Source organism: Marmota monax, unplaced genomic scaffold, assembly GCF_021218885.2.
Source record: "Marmota monax isolate L192 unplaced genomic scaffold, Marmota_monax_Labrador192_F-V1.1 WCK01_AAM20220418_F8-fsc00011, whole genome shotgun sequence".
Lineage (NCBI taxonomy): Eukaryota > Metazoa > Chordata > Mammalia > Rodentia > Sciuridae > Marmota > Marmota monax.
In genome coordinates, this window is record NW_026693082.1 from 25,587,191 (window position 1) to 25,601,147 (window position 13,957).

At 36.9% G+C, this 13,957-nt stretch overlaps 1 protein-coding gene across 5 annotated transcripts in view; it reads left to right on the top strand.

Annotated features, from left to right (window-relative positions):
• Positions 1-13,957, top strand: part of Mtrf1 (mitochondrial translation release factor 1) — a 48,018-nt gene that overhangs the window by 3,794 nt on the left and 30,267 nt on the right. For 2 of the 5 annotated variants that reach the window (XM_058582608.1, XM_058582607.1), the window contains exon 2: positions 12,951-13,105. The gene's annotated coding sequence lies outside the window, so the exon portion shown is untranslated. Of the gene's footprint in view, positions 1-12,831; positions 13,106-13,957 lie in introns of those variants that run through there. The other 3 variants (XM_046454251.2, XM_046454252.2, XM_046454250.2) reach the window with 2 other exon arrangements.

A 13,957-nucleotide genomic window follows, 5' to 3' on the forward strand; every position in this document is an offset into this window, starting at 1 on the left:
CTATGAGGGGAATAAATTGAAGTCATGTGAGGGCAATGGGAGCCAAGGAAGGGACTCCTTAAATCAAGTTCTCAGGAATAAGTACCCTCTGGGAAGGTGGTAATAACTGAACAGAAATCTGAGCATGAGAATAGAGCCATCAAGGTAAAAAGCTGGGACAGCATATTCTAGGCCAATTGAACCATGTGCAAATGCCCTAATGTAGGAACAAGATTGGCATGATCAAGGAACCAAAGGGGCAGGTGAGAACTTGTCTCTATTCTCACATTCAAAAAGTGGCTAGAATATAGTGCATGAGAAGGGAAGTGGCATGCAGTTTGGTTAAAAATGTAAACCAGGTTTGTCATTTCAGGCAAAGTTGTTTGGGGTTTTTTGTTGTTGTTGTTGTTAATTTGTTTTGGTTTTTTGTTCTGATTTAGTCCATTTTTGTTGCTATAACAAAACCCCTGAGACTTTATAAAGGAAAAGGTTTATTTAACTCAGAACTCTGCAGGCTCGAAAACATAGCTCTGGCATCAGCTTCTAGCAAGGGCCTCGTGGTAGATAGTATCACACGACAGGAACTCTAGTATAAGAGAAGTGTCAACAGGATGGGAGAGGAAGCAAAAGACTGGGGAGGAGTGAGTTTTGTTCTTTTGCTCTTCTGTAATAATCCACTTGCTTGCTCTGGGGAAGAAATCCACTCTGGAGTCATGACCCAGTCACCTTCCATTAGGTCATACCTTGTAAAGGTCCTAACACCTTTCAACACCATTAATTACATTGAGGACCAAACTTCTGGTACGTGAATGTTTGGGGGACAAACCATATCCAAACCATACCATATTGCAAGTTCAATGGGAATCCAATGAAGCATGTCAGCAAGAGAGTGACGTGATTGAATTTATTTTTAAAAAAGATCACTCTGAATACCCGGGGAAAATAGACGAGAAAATGCAAAGTGGCAAAACTTTGTTTCTTAAGATTTAGCTTCTTCATCCAACAGTGTTCTTAAAGTATTTTCTGAAATATCATCAGTTCATTTGTTCAGTTTTTATCATTGAGTATTTACAACAAGTCAAAAATATCTGCCCTGGTGCTGGGGTTATGGCTCAGGGGTAGAGTGTTCCCCTAGCATGTGGGAGGCCCTGGGTTCAATCCTCAGCACCACATATAAATAAATACATAAAATAAAAGTATGTGTCCAACTATAACTAAAAAATAAATTTAAAAAATCTTCCCTCGTGGAGCATACATTTTAAGATTGGTCAGTTTCAAAGATTTTTTTAGTCCACAGTATCCTTTACCTTGAAGTAGCACAGTGGGCCACTCTCTCATTCAGGAATTTCTCTTCATTAGGTCACCAAAGCTCTATTGTACCCTGGGTTTCCTTCTGACTTACTTCCTAGTTATCTGCTAAGTCCTGGATCAACTCCTCTTCTCCTAAATATAGGTTGTCTAAACAATTCTCCCTCAACAATGGGAATAAAACATGTTCATTGAGTACCTACTCTAACCAGCAAATACAGAATAAATTCTCCTCTTGTCATAGCTTTCATTATTAACACCAAGTAGATGGTTTTAAATCTGTCTCTAGTTTCAAGTCCTCTTCTAATCACCTTCCCTTCATTCCCATTTTGTTAAATATCTTCAACTAGACATATTATAAGCATTTCCTACATGAACACTTAAAATTTATCATCTTCCCATCAAACCAGTCCAACTCCTGACTTTTCTGTTTTTATTAATGACATCACTCTTGTGCCTTGACCTCAAAATTTCGTAATCAACTTTAACTCTTCTTTCTTATTCTCCACAGAGAAGTTGCCAAGTTATTTAGATTATAGATCTGGTATATTTCTCCCTTTCCATCTTAAAACTCCCATTCCATCTTAAAACTCCTGGACTTATGATGGGGTTGATAAACCCATCATAAATTGAAAATATCATAAATCAAAAATGCATTAAATGCAGCTAACCTATCAAATGTTGTAGCTTAGCAATACAATCCACAGTGAAATATCAGTTGCTTTTTTGTGATGATGTAGCCAACTGAGAGCTGTGACTGCTTTCACTGCCCAACATCACAGGAGAGGATCTGATTTTACTGCATAGTCCTAGCCTGGAAAAAGATCAAAATTCAGTTTCCCCTGAATGCTTATTACTTTCATACCCTAATAAAATCAGAAAAATCACAAGCCAAACCATCTTTAAGTTGGGGACCATATGTATTACAAAAGCATCATAACTGGTTCCTCTACTTCTAGGTGCTTTCTTCTCCATAATACTTCCAAATAAATCTTACCTACTGAAAACTCTAAATAAGTTACTGAGAATATCAAAACTGTAAACAACCTTCTCCATTGTTTAGAACTTGGTCTCTATTCTCAGATTTTTCCTTCACTTTGCTTATACAATTATATTACATACCAGTGAAGTTTTATGTGTCTATTGATCCAATATTTTCTAATTATCACACTTTTGTTCAACCTAGTAGGTTTATCAGAAGTCATTTTTTTCACTACCCTAGACTTTATCTTTTCAAATTCTTCATTTTACAAAGTCCTTCCAGTTCTTCCCATTAATTTTCAAGGTACTTTGTCCTTTTATATCTTTGTCTTATCCTGTTTTATGTCTTATGGATGGTATGTTATTTGAAGGGGAACAAATCCACTCTGGAGTCATGACCCAATCACCTTCCATTAGGTCATACCTTGTAAAGGTCCTAACACCTTTCAAAACCATTACATTCAGGACCAATCTTGGCTTTACTTTTGTATTACTAGAGAGGATCAAAAACTACTCATGCCTGAGCCCAACCCCCACAAATTTTGACTCAACAGAAGATGAAGACTTGTTATTTTAAAAAGCTTCCTGAATTATTATAATATGCAGGATTGAAAATTATTGTTTAAAGGCCTTTTTATACTAATCCAGGCTTAAACATGCCACTCTTCTCCTTTAGGTTGAATTTACATGAGGCACAAAACAAAACAAAAAAGGAAAAAACTGGGGCTGGGGTTGTGGCTCAGCAGTAGAGCACTTGCCTAGCATGTGCGAGGCCCTGGGTTCAATCCTCAGCACCACATAAAAATAAATAAATAAAACAAAGCTATTGTGTCCAACTACAACTAAAAAATAAATTAAAAAAAAAACCCTTAGCACCAAGATTCAATTTGGAATCCTGTGCAAAAGGCTACCCATTTTTTGCTAATGAGACCACAAATAATGAATGTGGTCCAGAAATGGAATCTCTGAAGGTCTTTGGGGTCAGCAAGAAACATCCTTTATACCAGAGTTACATTCAGAATGATCAAGACTACTTTGCATCTCAAAACCATCATCCAGTTTGCACCCCTTTTTCATCTCATCTGTTGGACTCTTATTTATTTGTTTGGCTCTGTGCTTTTTCTCCAACCTCATCCTTCTGTTGCTGTTCTCTATGCCCCATCTTTCCATTCTGCTTACTCCTCAGCTCCTTCACTGAGCACTCCCTACCTCCTTGCCTTATTAATAACTACCCCTCATCAGGGACATTACTTCTCATTCTGCACAGTCCCTCCCTATGTATTATATGAATGGGCGGGAGCAGGGTGGCATGCATCAGCAATCTTTTCCCTCCCACTGACTCTTCCAAATCACAATATTTCACCTTCACTTACAGAAAAGGTTCTATGCCCACTAGCTCTATCAAACATTTCTTCTTTTCATCTAGGTCACTACCCTTCATTCATTCATTTGCCAAGTGACATAGTCCTCCTTTCCACGGCAACTCCTAGCATACTGTTGTGACTTTAGTATCTATATGGATGATTCAAACCCCTAGCCTTCCAATTCCTTTTAACCTATTTTAGCCAACCCACCCCATCCCCAAATCTTGAATCACCAAGACCTGCCCTACTCTCTTAAGCCATAAATTCCAATAATCTACTGTCCTATTTTTCTAATTATTTTTTAAACAAGAAGAGTTTTGTTAGCATCTTTTTAACTTCAAGGTAACTTGTTAGAGCAGGTATAACATACCTGATTTTAGAAATGAGGTCCCCGCTTGAAGGCTTAGTAGCCTGTCAGAATAGTATTGAGGGCTCAGTCTTTTTTTTTTAACCATTACATTGAGTGTCCAGCATCCTGCCCCCAACATGAAGCCAAGAGTTTGTATTCTCGGAGGGTTGTTTTTATAACTTCTGATGTCAGTGACTCCAACCAGATTCTTCCTAGGACAATCCACATTCCAATGACAATCTCCTATCTTTCTTTCAATAAATATTTGCTGATTCCTTAATAAAGGCCATTCATTCTTCAAGATGCAAACAGTGGTGTGAGCTAGCTTGCTCTCTTTCCCCTATTCTCAGTAGACCTATTCTTCTACATCAAACTTACCAGTTTCTGAACCACATCACCTTCTCCTTTTCTTTTCACTCATTCTCCCCACATTTTTTGTATTTTAATTTTTTATTTGTTCTTTTTAGTTATACATGACAGTAGAATTTTCTTGACATATTATACATACATGGAATATTACTTCCCATTCTTGTGATTGTATATGATGTGGAGTTACACTGGTCATTTATTCATAGATGAACATAGGAAAGTTATATCCGATTCATTCTATTGTTTTTCCTATTCCCTTCTCTTTATCCTCCTTTGTCTAATCCAATGAACTTCTATTCTTCCCTTCCTCCCCCTGTATTGTATGTTAGCATCTGCATATCAGAGAGAATATTTGGCCTTTGTTTTATTTTGGGATTGGCTAATTCATGTAGCATGGTAGTCTCCAGTTCCATCCATTTACAGGTAAATGCCATAATTTCATTCTTATTTTTGGCTGAATAATATCCCATTGTGTATATATGCCATATTTTCAAAATAAAAAATAAAAAGGCTACAATGGTAGAGCACCCTAGGTTCAATCCCCAGTAGATTTGCCCAAATTACAAAACTAATAAGTAAGGGACATTTGACCAAAGTTGAACTTCTGTTGTTCTTACTTCCTCAATAATAGATAGAAAATTTATCTTTTTTTATTTAGTTATTTTTTTTAGTTGTAGTTGGACACAATGCCTGTATTTATTTATTTATTTATTTATTTTTATGTGGTGCTGAGGATTGAACCCAGGGCCTTGCACATGCTACACGAGTGCTCTACCGCTGAGCCACAACCCCAGCCCAGATAATTTATCTTTTATGAAAGATATTCAGAGGGCTGGGGATGTAGCTCAGTGGCAGAGTGGTTACCAAGCATGCACCAGTCCCTAAATTTGACCCCCAGCAAAGCAAAAAAATAGATATTCAGAATTTGGGTATTGAACCTAGAACTTCACACATGCTAGGCAAGCCCTCTACCATAGAGCTACATCTCTAGTCTGTGTAAAAGACTGAAATGGGCAAAAGACTATAGGGTATTTTGTTAAGTGAAATGTATTTCATTGCATTTGAGCTGTTTTATAAGATCTGAAAGTTGTACAAAACTGACAATAAGATAAATGAATTATTGTCTTGCAGAAATGCAATTTTTTGTATAATTAAGGGACAAATGGGTATTGCCCCTTCATATTGTATATACTGACAAATTTTTCAGCTTTTTTTTGTAATGGGAAGTTTGTTTGAATTGAAGGGTCATAATTTTACCTTTAAAAATATGCTTTAGCAATATGAACAAAAAGGACAAGTTTGAAAGTATGTTTGGGAGAAGTAAGAAGTCATCTATTTGAGCTTAAACATGAGGTTCTTGGAAGATATCATAATAAAAGGATGAGATTGGAATCAGGTTGTGGAGAGCTGAGAGAATGATGTTGCTATTTAGTGAGATAAAGAATACAGGTGGCAGAAATAAGGTCACACTCAAGCCCAACTGTCTTGAATCAAATCTCTTTGGCTGCTGACTTGTCCTTTTGGCACAATCTTGAGCCAGTCATCTAGCCACATTGTACCTATCTTCTACAATGGGCATTGCAATTGAACTTCCATCATAGGGGTATGTAAAGATTGAGTTAATTAAATATAAAATATTTAGAGCATTACCTGGTGAAGAATATTTAATGAATGTTAACTACTGTATTATCCTTATAGTTCACAGTTCCTGATCTGAAACCCTTGAGACCAAATGTGTCTCACAATTCAGAATGGGCGGAATGACTCAATAGTAGAGTGCTTGGGGCTAGGGTTGTGGTTCAGCAGTAGAGAGCTCACCTAGCACATGCGAGGCCCTGGGTTCGATCCTCAGCATCACATGAAAATAAATAAATAAAGATATTGTGTCCAACCAAAAAATAAATATTAAAAAAAAAAAAAACAGTAGAGTGCTTGCCTAGCATACAATGTCCTGGGCTTGCTCTCACCAAAACATGAAGTTCAGAATATTTTGGATTTAGAATGATAAATACATATGCTGTGCATGGCATGACACCCTCAACAGGATTTGGAGCAGCACCCTGTAATCTAATACATTATTTATTCAGTAAAGTATATTCATGTTTACAACAACACTAAAGTGGCTTTATACAGATATAAATTGCTTCACCTCCGTATTGGTCAGGTTTGCTTAACAAATGTTCATGTTAGGTCAAACTGAAAACCTTTAATCTTCAAAGATTTTGAATTCTGAATCACAAATGAGGTTTTTCAGAGCTTTGGGGATTTGGGAAATTGAAGATAACTGCTGTATTACTAAAATTTTTAAAACTATGAGATTAAAATAGAATTTGTAAATCATTCAAAAAACAAGATTTTGAATTTAATTACATTTCCACTTTGGCAAAGTTTTAATTTTTTCCTTTTAAAAATTGCAAAGCAAGAGCAACAAATTATTGATACAGGGAGGTTTCTCTTTATAAATGTTTCAGCTAATAAAATGAAGAAAGAATTTGATAAAACATCACCTTTTAGTAGCCCTTAATGAAATAATGTATCTAGGTAATTAAGAGTTTATAAGATTATTTTCAAAGACAACTGAATATTTTCTATCTTCTAATGGAAGTATCTAACCCACTTATGAAGCAGTTTTGCAAAATAAATAAATAAATAAAACTGAATTAATATTTTAGATCAGGAAATAACAGTGAGTACAAGACTAAAAACATCTTGACTCTTTGACTCAGAGCAAAGGATCTGATTTCACGAACAAATACAATGTAAGGGGAAAAAGAAGTAAGGAGGCCCCAAAGATTGAGATTCACAATAAATATAACAATCAATTGCAATGCATCTATTTGAACCCTTTGAATCCTGATGCAACAAAATGTTCATGTTAGGCCAGAAAACAAGAAAAAAATCTAATACAATTAGGTAGATTTGAACTCCAGCTGGATATTTGATAATATATATTTTTTTTAATTTTTAGGGGTACTTACATTTTTAAGAAGCCTTTTATCTTCCGGAGATACTTACTAAAATATCTGCAGATGAAAATATTTGATGTTTTGTATTTGCTTTAAAATAATCCAGTGGAGATGGGGAGAAAAGAGAAGAAAGAGGGCAGGTGAAACAATGTACCTAGGCTAGTTTAGGTGGAAAGGTAGTTTTGTCCTGTCTTTCTTCTTCTTCTTCTTCTTCTTTTTTTTGAAAAATAAAAGGAAGAGGGCTGGGGTTGTAGCTTATTAGTGGAGCACTTGCCTCAAACATGTGAGGCACTGGGTTCAATTCTCAGCACCACATAAAAATAAATAAATAAAGGTGATATGTCCATCTACAACTAAAGAAAAAAAAAAGATAAATGGAACATAGGTTGACTTTGTACGTCTTAATTATTTGAGAGGGGTTTAGTTTCAACAATGCCAGCAGGTGGCGCATTTCTTAGAATTCACTTTTCAAGCTAAGAAAAAATTTGAGAGCCACTATGAACACGGGAAAATAAGATATTCGGCCTTTTCATCTTTTGTATTTCTGCTTCTCTCAGGGGAAACAGTTTATAAGAATACAATAGAATAACCTATGCCTTGCCAGTGCTTTTCATCCTTCATGAGAGTTTGAATTTTATATTAAATTGCTAAATAATTTCTGATTTCATCTTTTCTATCGTCAAACATATCTGATCTTTACATTTCTAGTCTTCATATTGTGGGACATTAAGGTATGGCCAAGGGCCTAAGCTCCAGGAAACCAGAAAAACAGGCTCATCTTCATGGTGTGCTCAAAGCCAAAGAGTATCATAACTTGCATGCAGGGATTTTAAGTAGCTTTCATGCTTCTGAAAATTTCACAGAAGGAATCAAAGATTTCAGCTTAGTCTGGAACCAGTATCTTCAGCAGCCCTGGTTTGGATCCCCAAAGAATGTACAGAAATGTGGAAGCCCTGGTGCTGGGGGCTCTGCTTCTCTGAAGGAAAACCCTAAGTGGACACTTAACTAATTTGGAGTCCCTACAAATGGACACAAGTTGATTTGTGTCATGCAAACACACACACACGTCCCCAGAATCTTTAAACTAGCCTAGGAGAAGAAGCTAAGTGAAATTCCCCCAATAACTACCTCTTGGGACTAAGCTTGCTTTTCTAAAAGAATCTGAAAAATGGCCCTGCATAATTTATTATTTTAGCTTGCTCCAAGTTCTAGAAGGTGGACATTTAGGTTCTCAAAGGGATATAAAATTATCAGTACTATCACAAATTCACTCAACAAAGAAACTCTTTATTATTGACTCTACTATGAGAAATGTTTCAGATATGATAGTTCTTATAGCTAATTTAATCAAAATCTTATATGTATATGTTTTTGTCACCAAACTAACAGTTTTTATTATTGCTATTACTGTTTTGGGAAATATTTAACTTTTCATGATATTATACTCTTTAGAAGTTATTTAATTTTATAAAATGATCCTTAATACCTTCCACAGGTTTTTTCCTTTTATGGCCTCTTACAATAAAATTCATCACAAAACATAAGGAACCATGTTATGATTTCCATCTTAAATGTCTCCCAAAAGCTCATGTATTAAAGGCTTAGTTCCCAGATAAGGGAAACTTTTGGGAAATGGTGAAAACATCTGGAAGTGGGGCCTAGTTGGAAGAAGTTGGTTATTGGGTCACTGAGGCTGTGCCCTTGAAGAGGATATTATGATCCTGGCTATTCCTCCTCCCCACCCTCCTCAGTTACCAAGTGGTGAACTGACTTGCTCTGCCCCGTGCTTACTGCTATAAGGTTCTTCTCTCCATAGGCCCAAAAGCAAGGTGGCCAATTGACCATGGACTGAAATCTCTGCAATAGTGAGCCAAATAAATCTTTCCTCCTTATACACTGTTTATCTTAGATATTTTGTTACAGTGACAGCTAACATATATAAATATGAAAATAATGATTACTTGTAATTTTACTGGACTTTTAAATATATATGCATTTAAAAATATTTTTTTTTTTTACTTATTTTCAGTAATGGGAATTGAACCCACTGCCTCCTAGCACATGATAGGCAAAGCACTCTACCACTGAGCCACATCTTTAGCCCTATATATTTTTTAAATGGAATAGCTGCCTAGTTTCAAAATATGTTCCTTCAATTATGATATAATGTGTGGGGCTGGGATTGTGGCTCAAAGGTAGAGCGCTCGCCAACCATGCGTGAGGCATTGGGTTCCATCCTTAGCACCACATAAAAATAAATATAAAAAAATGATATAATGTGAATATCTTTGCATGTAAATAAATATAAATAGACCACATTATTTTCTTTCTTTGAAAATTTATAGGAGGAAGCAGTATTTATAGTATCAAGAATAAGTTCTGGGCTGGGGCTGTAGTTAAATGACAGAGCACTTGCCTAGCACATGTGAGGTACTAGTGTGAGGCACCAGGTTCAATCCTCAGCACCACATAAAAATAAACAAATAAAATAAAGCATAAGTTGTTTTTTTGTTTGTTTGTTTGTTTTTGGTACTGGGGAATGAACCCAGGGATGCTTAACCACTGAGCCACATCCTCAGCCCTTTTTATATTTTATTAAGAAACAGGGTCTCGCTGAATTGCTTAGGACCTCACTAAGTTGCTGAGGCTGGCTTTGAATTCAAGATCCTCCTGCCTCAGCCTTCTAAGCTGCTAGTATTATTGGCATGGGCCACCATGTCTGCTTAAGAATAATTTTTTTGTAAAGATTTTTATAAATTGAGGAATAATGCAACAAAGTGCATGAAGTTTCATGTATATCTCAATAAATTTTTATATATTTAAATGTTAGTCTACTTGGACTGTTGTAAAAAAAAAATACCATGGCCTGGTGGTTTTAAAAACAAAAATATGTTTTTCACAGTTTTGGTGGCTGAGAAGTGGAAGATCAAGGTACAAATCAGCAAGTTAGGTTTCTTTCTAGGGTGCCTTCTTTTGGCATTCAGGTACATGACCCTTCTGTGTGAGCAGAAAGACTGAGAAAGCTCTCTTGTGTCTCTTTTCAGAAGGCACTAATCTTATTGGATCAGAGCTCCACCCTTCTAACTTCATTTAACTTTAATCATCTCCTTAAGGGTCCTATCTTCAATGCAGTCACATGGGGAGATAAGACTTCAACATACAAATTTTGAATATATACATGAATAATATGGCTATGAACAATGCAATTGATAGTAAGGCTTTCAAAGACTTGTTAAAGACTTTTTGGCAAAAATTGTACTGTAACTTCTTTTAAATTTTCATATTTAATTGACACATAATTGTGCACATTTATGGGGTGCAGTATTATATTTCAATACATATGTATAATGTAGGGTAATTGGCCTATCAATTACCTCAAGAGTTTATTATTTGTGTTGGGAACACTCAAAATCTTTTCTACTAGCTCTTTTGAAATATACAATTATATAGTCCCTAAAGCAAAGGGGGGCTGTAAAACATCATGTCCCTGAATGCCTATTTTCTGCTCCCAAAGACCTTACCAAGTTAAGGGAACAAGGAGAGCAAGCCTGGGCTAGAAAGTCCAGATATATATTATCTTAAAGAACAGAGGCTTTCATGTACCCTGGGAATTAGGACAAGTTAGTGTTATCTATAAAAAAACTACTTTTTGCACATACACTGGGACAATTGCTCCTTGGGATGCTTGTCAGACAAGCAAACTAATGCTAATGTTATCACAGCTTCTGCAGCCTAACGTCTAAAATCCCTCTCTGACGGGAGGCTGAGGCATGAGGATCAAGAGTTCAAAGCCAGCCTCAGCAAAAGCCAGGCGCTAAGCAACTCAGTGAAACCCTGTCTCTAAAAGAAATACAAAATATGGCTGTGGATGTGGCTCAGTGGTCACATGCCCCTAAGTCCAATCGCTGGCGCCAAAAAAACAACACAAAAAAGTCCCTCTCTGAAAGAGGATGGGTGTAAAACTGAAGGCACTGTGAAAAGGATACATGTCACTTGTCCAGCTAGCTGCCATTGGACAAAACACTATGAAAGAAAGGAGGTACTGCTTCGCACAGCACTGTAAGGGATGGAGATGCGGGCAGCCTGTCACCACTAAACTCTTCTTGGAGCAGTTACTGATCTTTTAAAGGTTTCCCTAATAAATCATCTTTCCCATGCTGTCTTTGGGCACTTTCTTTGGCCTGTCTGCAATCTACCCCACTGCCTTGACACAACTGGGCTGTGGATGAAATAGCAATCAATTCTTGTCAATCAAGAAAACGCTATAGGATATTAAAAATTATTTTCCTATCCACCTGCACATCTGTACCCATTCACCATCCTCTCTCCAGCAAACCTGTGCCAACCTTCCCAGCTTCTGGTAACCATTATTCTATTCTCTACTTCTGTAAGATAAACTTTTTTTTTTTTTAAGGAGGGCTTACTTTTTAGGAGAATAGTTTTACATATGATACTTAAGTTATTAGTTGCATACACAAATCAAAGAATTAAAGGACTTTCTTGAATAATTTAAGAGAATGGCTGGGCACAGTGGTGCATGCCTGTAATTCCAGTGACTTGGGATGCTGAGGCAAGGAGGATCACAAGTTCAAGGCCAGCCTCAGCAACTTAGCGAGGTCCTTAGCAACTTAGTGAGACCCTGACTTTTTTTTTTTTTTAATTATTTTTTAGTTGTAGTTGGACACAATACCTTTATTTTTAAAAAAAATTTATGTGGTGCTGAGGATCGAACCCAGGGCCTTGAACATGCTAGGCAAACGCTCTACCGCTGAGCCACAACCCCAGCCTCCCCCGCCCAGACCCTGTCTTTTAAAAAACTTTTAAAAAACCTTCTGAATTCAATAATATGGGGTATTTTTCACCTTTTCTTTCCAGAAAGAAAAATGGAGGCACAGAAATCAAATGACTCGCAAATGTGATAGCCAAGGATTATATCCCACTAAAATATTCAAAGTATAGTAATATGTTCGCATTTTCTTGGAGTTGTTTAATTGAATTTTAAAAATATTTATTTAATTGGTGGATTACAAACTATAAATATTGGTTGAGCCCCTGAATTCTATATGTGCATGCAACATTATAGTCATTACCTTACGGAGATATAAATACATATACCTGTGTATTTACCTGTCTTTTGGATCCTGTTGTAACTTTTAGGTTTAAGGTTTCTTTTAGTCATTGGATATTTTCTCAAGTTTTGGGAGCTGAAAATATAGCAATTAACATACAGTATCTCCTAAATTTGGATGATGAAAGTGCTTACTCATAAAAAATCAGGGGTTCCGAAAAGCAAGTTCTTGTAATTTCACCTATAATACATTGTAAATCCTGAACTCTTAATCAGAACAGAGACCATCTCTCTTCTTGGTTTGCACATGCCGGTGAAAATCAATGCTCCTCCACCTTTGGCTCAAGGTCAGGTGTGGAAGTGGTGGTGGTGGGGGCCTTCTGCAGGACAAACTACAACTCCCAGGATCCCTTGGTGGTAGCCCCTGGGAGTTATGGTTCGTTGTCGGCTGTGTCCTTCCGTCCTTCCACCATTGGAACACACGCTCTGAACTCCCACTCCGGATAAATAAAGCGCGTTTTCGTTTCGTGAAGATTTGTCTCGCTTTGTCATTTCTCTCATTCTAGCTCATTGTTAGGGACGCTCAAAAACTACTCTGCAGAAGAGTCCTGACCGAAGAGGAGCCTGAGGCAATCGTCAACCGGAAGGAGTAATTCACAAAGTGATAGTGTTCCGGGTCTGAACAGCTGAACGATAGAGGGTCACGGAAGGTTCCGCCTCAGTAAGGAAACTTAATGCCTTCTTTTCTTTTTCTTAGTTACTCACAATTCTCTTCTGATCTTACCGGGACTGGTTTTCCCGTCCACCTCCTGGTGGTGCCTTCCTATGGAGTCGCTCCATAACAGAGTTGTACAGTATGGTTTGCACGTGCTGCTTTAGCGCCGGCTTACCATCACTTTTGACACGCTAACACCGAGAATTGCTTTTAAGATGGCAGAATCACACTGTTATTTTGGGTGCTAGAGAAATTTTGCTCGAATCAGATATAAATGACCCTAGAGAGTAAATGTCTCGATTTTATCCCTTAACATTGAGGTTCATGACCTTGAGAGTTATTCACTCTACTGCTGTTCATAAAATGGAAATTTTAGCTAGAAGTATTTTATCAAAAATGTTTGTCATCTTTATTTTTTCCACTATCAAATGGGGGACACACTCACTCTGATGAGCTTGATGCACAGAAACTGCTGGAGGAGTGTTAAATTTGTGGCCCTGAATAATGGTGCATGCTTCCACAATCCATTTTCAAATGAGATTCAGTATGTTAAATCAGTAGAACCCCAAATGTTGACTATTTTAGAGACCATTTTGAATATTTTATTTCCTAAGCAATAATGCTGTTAGCAGATTTAGAGAGATGAAATGAGCTAATATGTAAAATACACCTCCTTCCTGGAGATGGTGCCAAAATTTAACTCTTATTTCAATTTCAAATCTTAGGATTTTAGAGGCAAACTGTTTTTCTTCGAACACTTTGTATTTTCCCTTTCTTTTTTTCTTGTTGGGTGCTGGGGATTTAACTCAGGGGCACTCAACCCTTGAGCTACATCCCCAGCCTTTTTATTTTGAGATG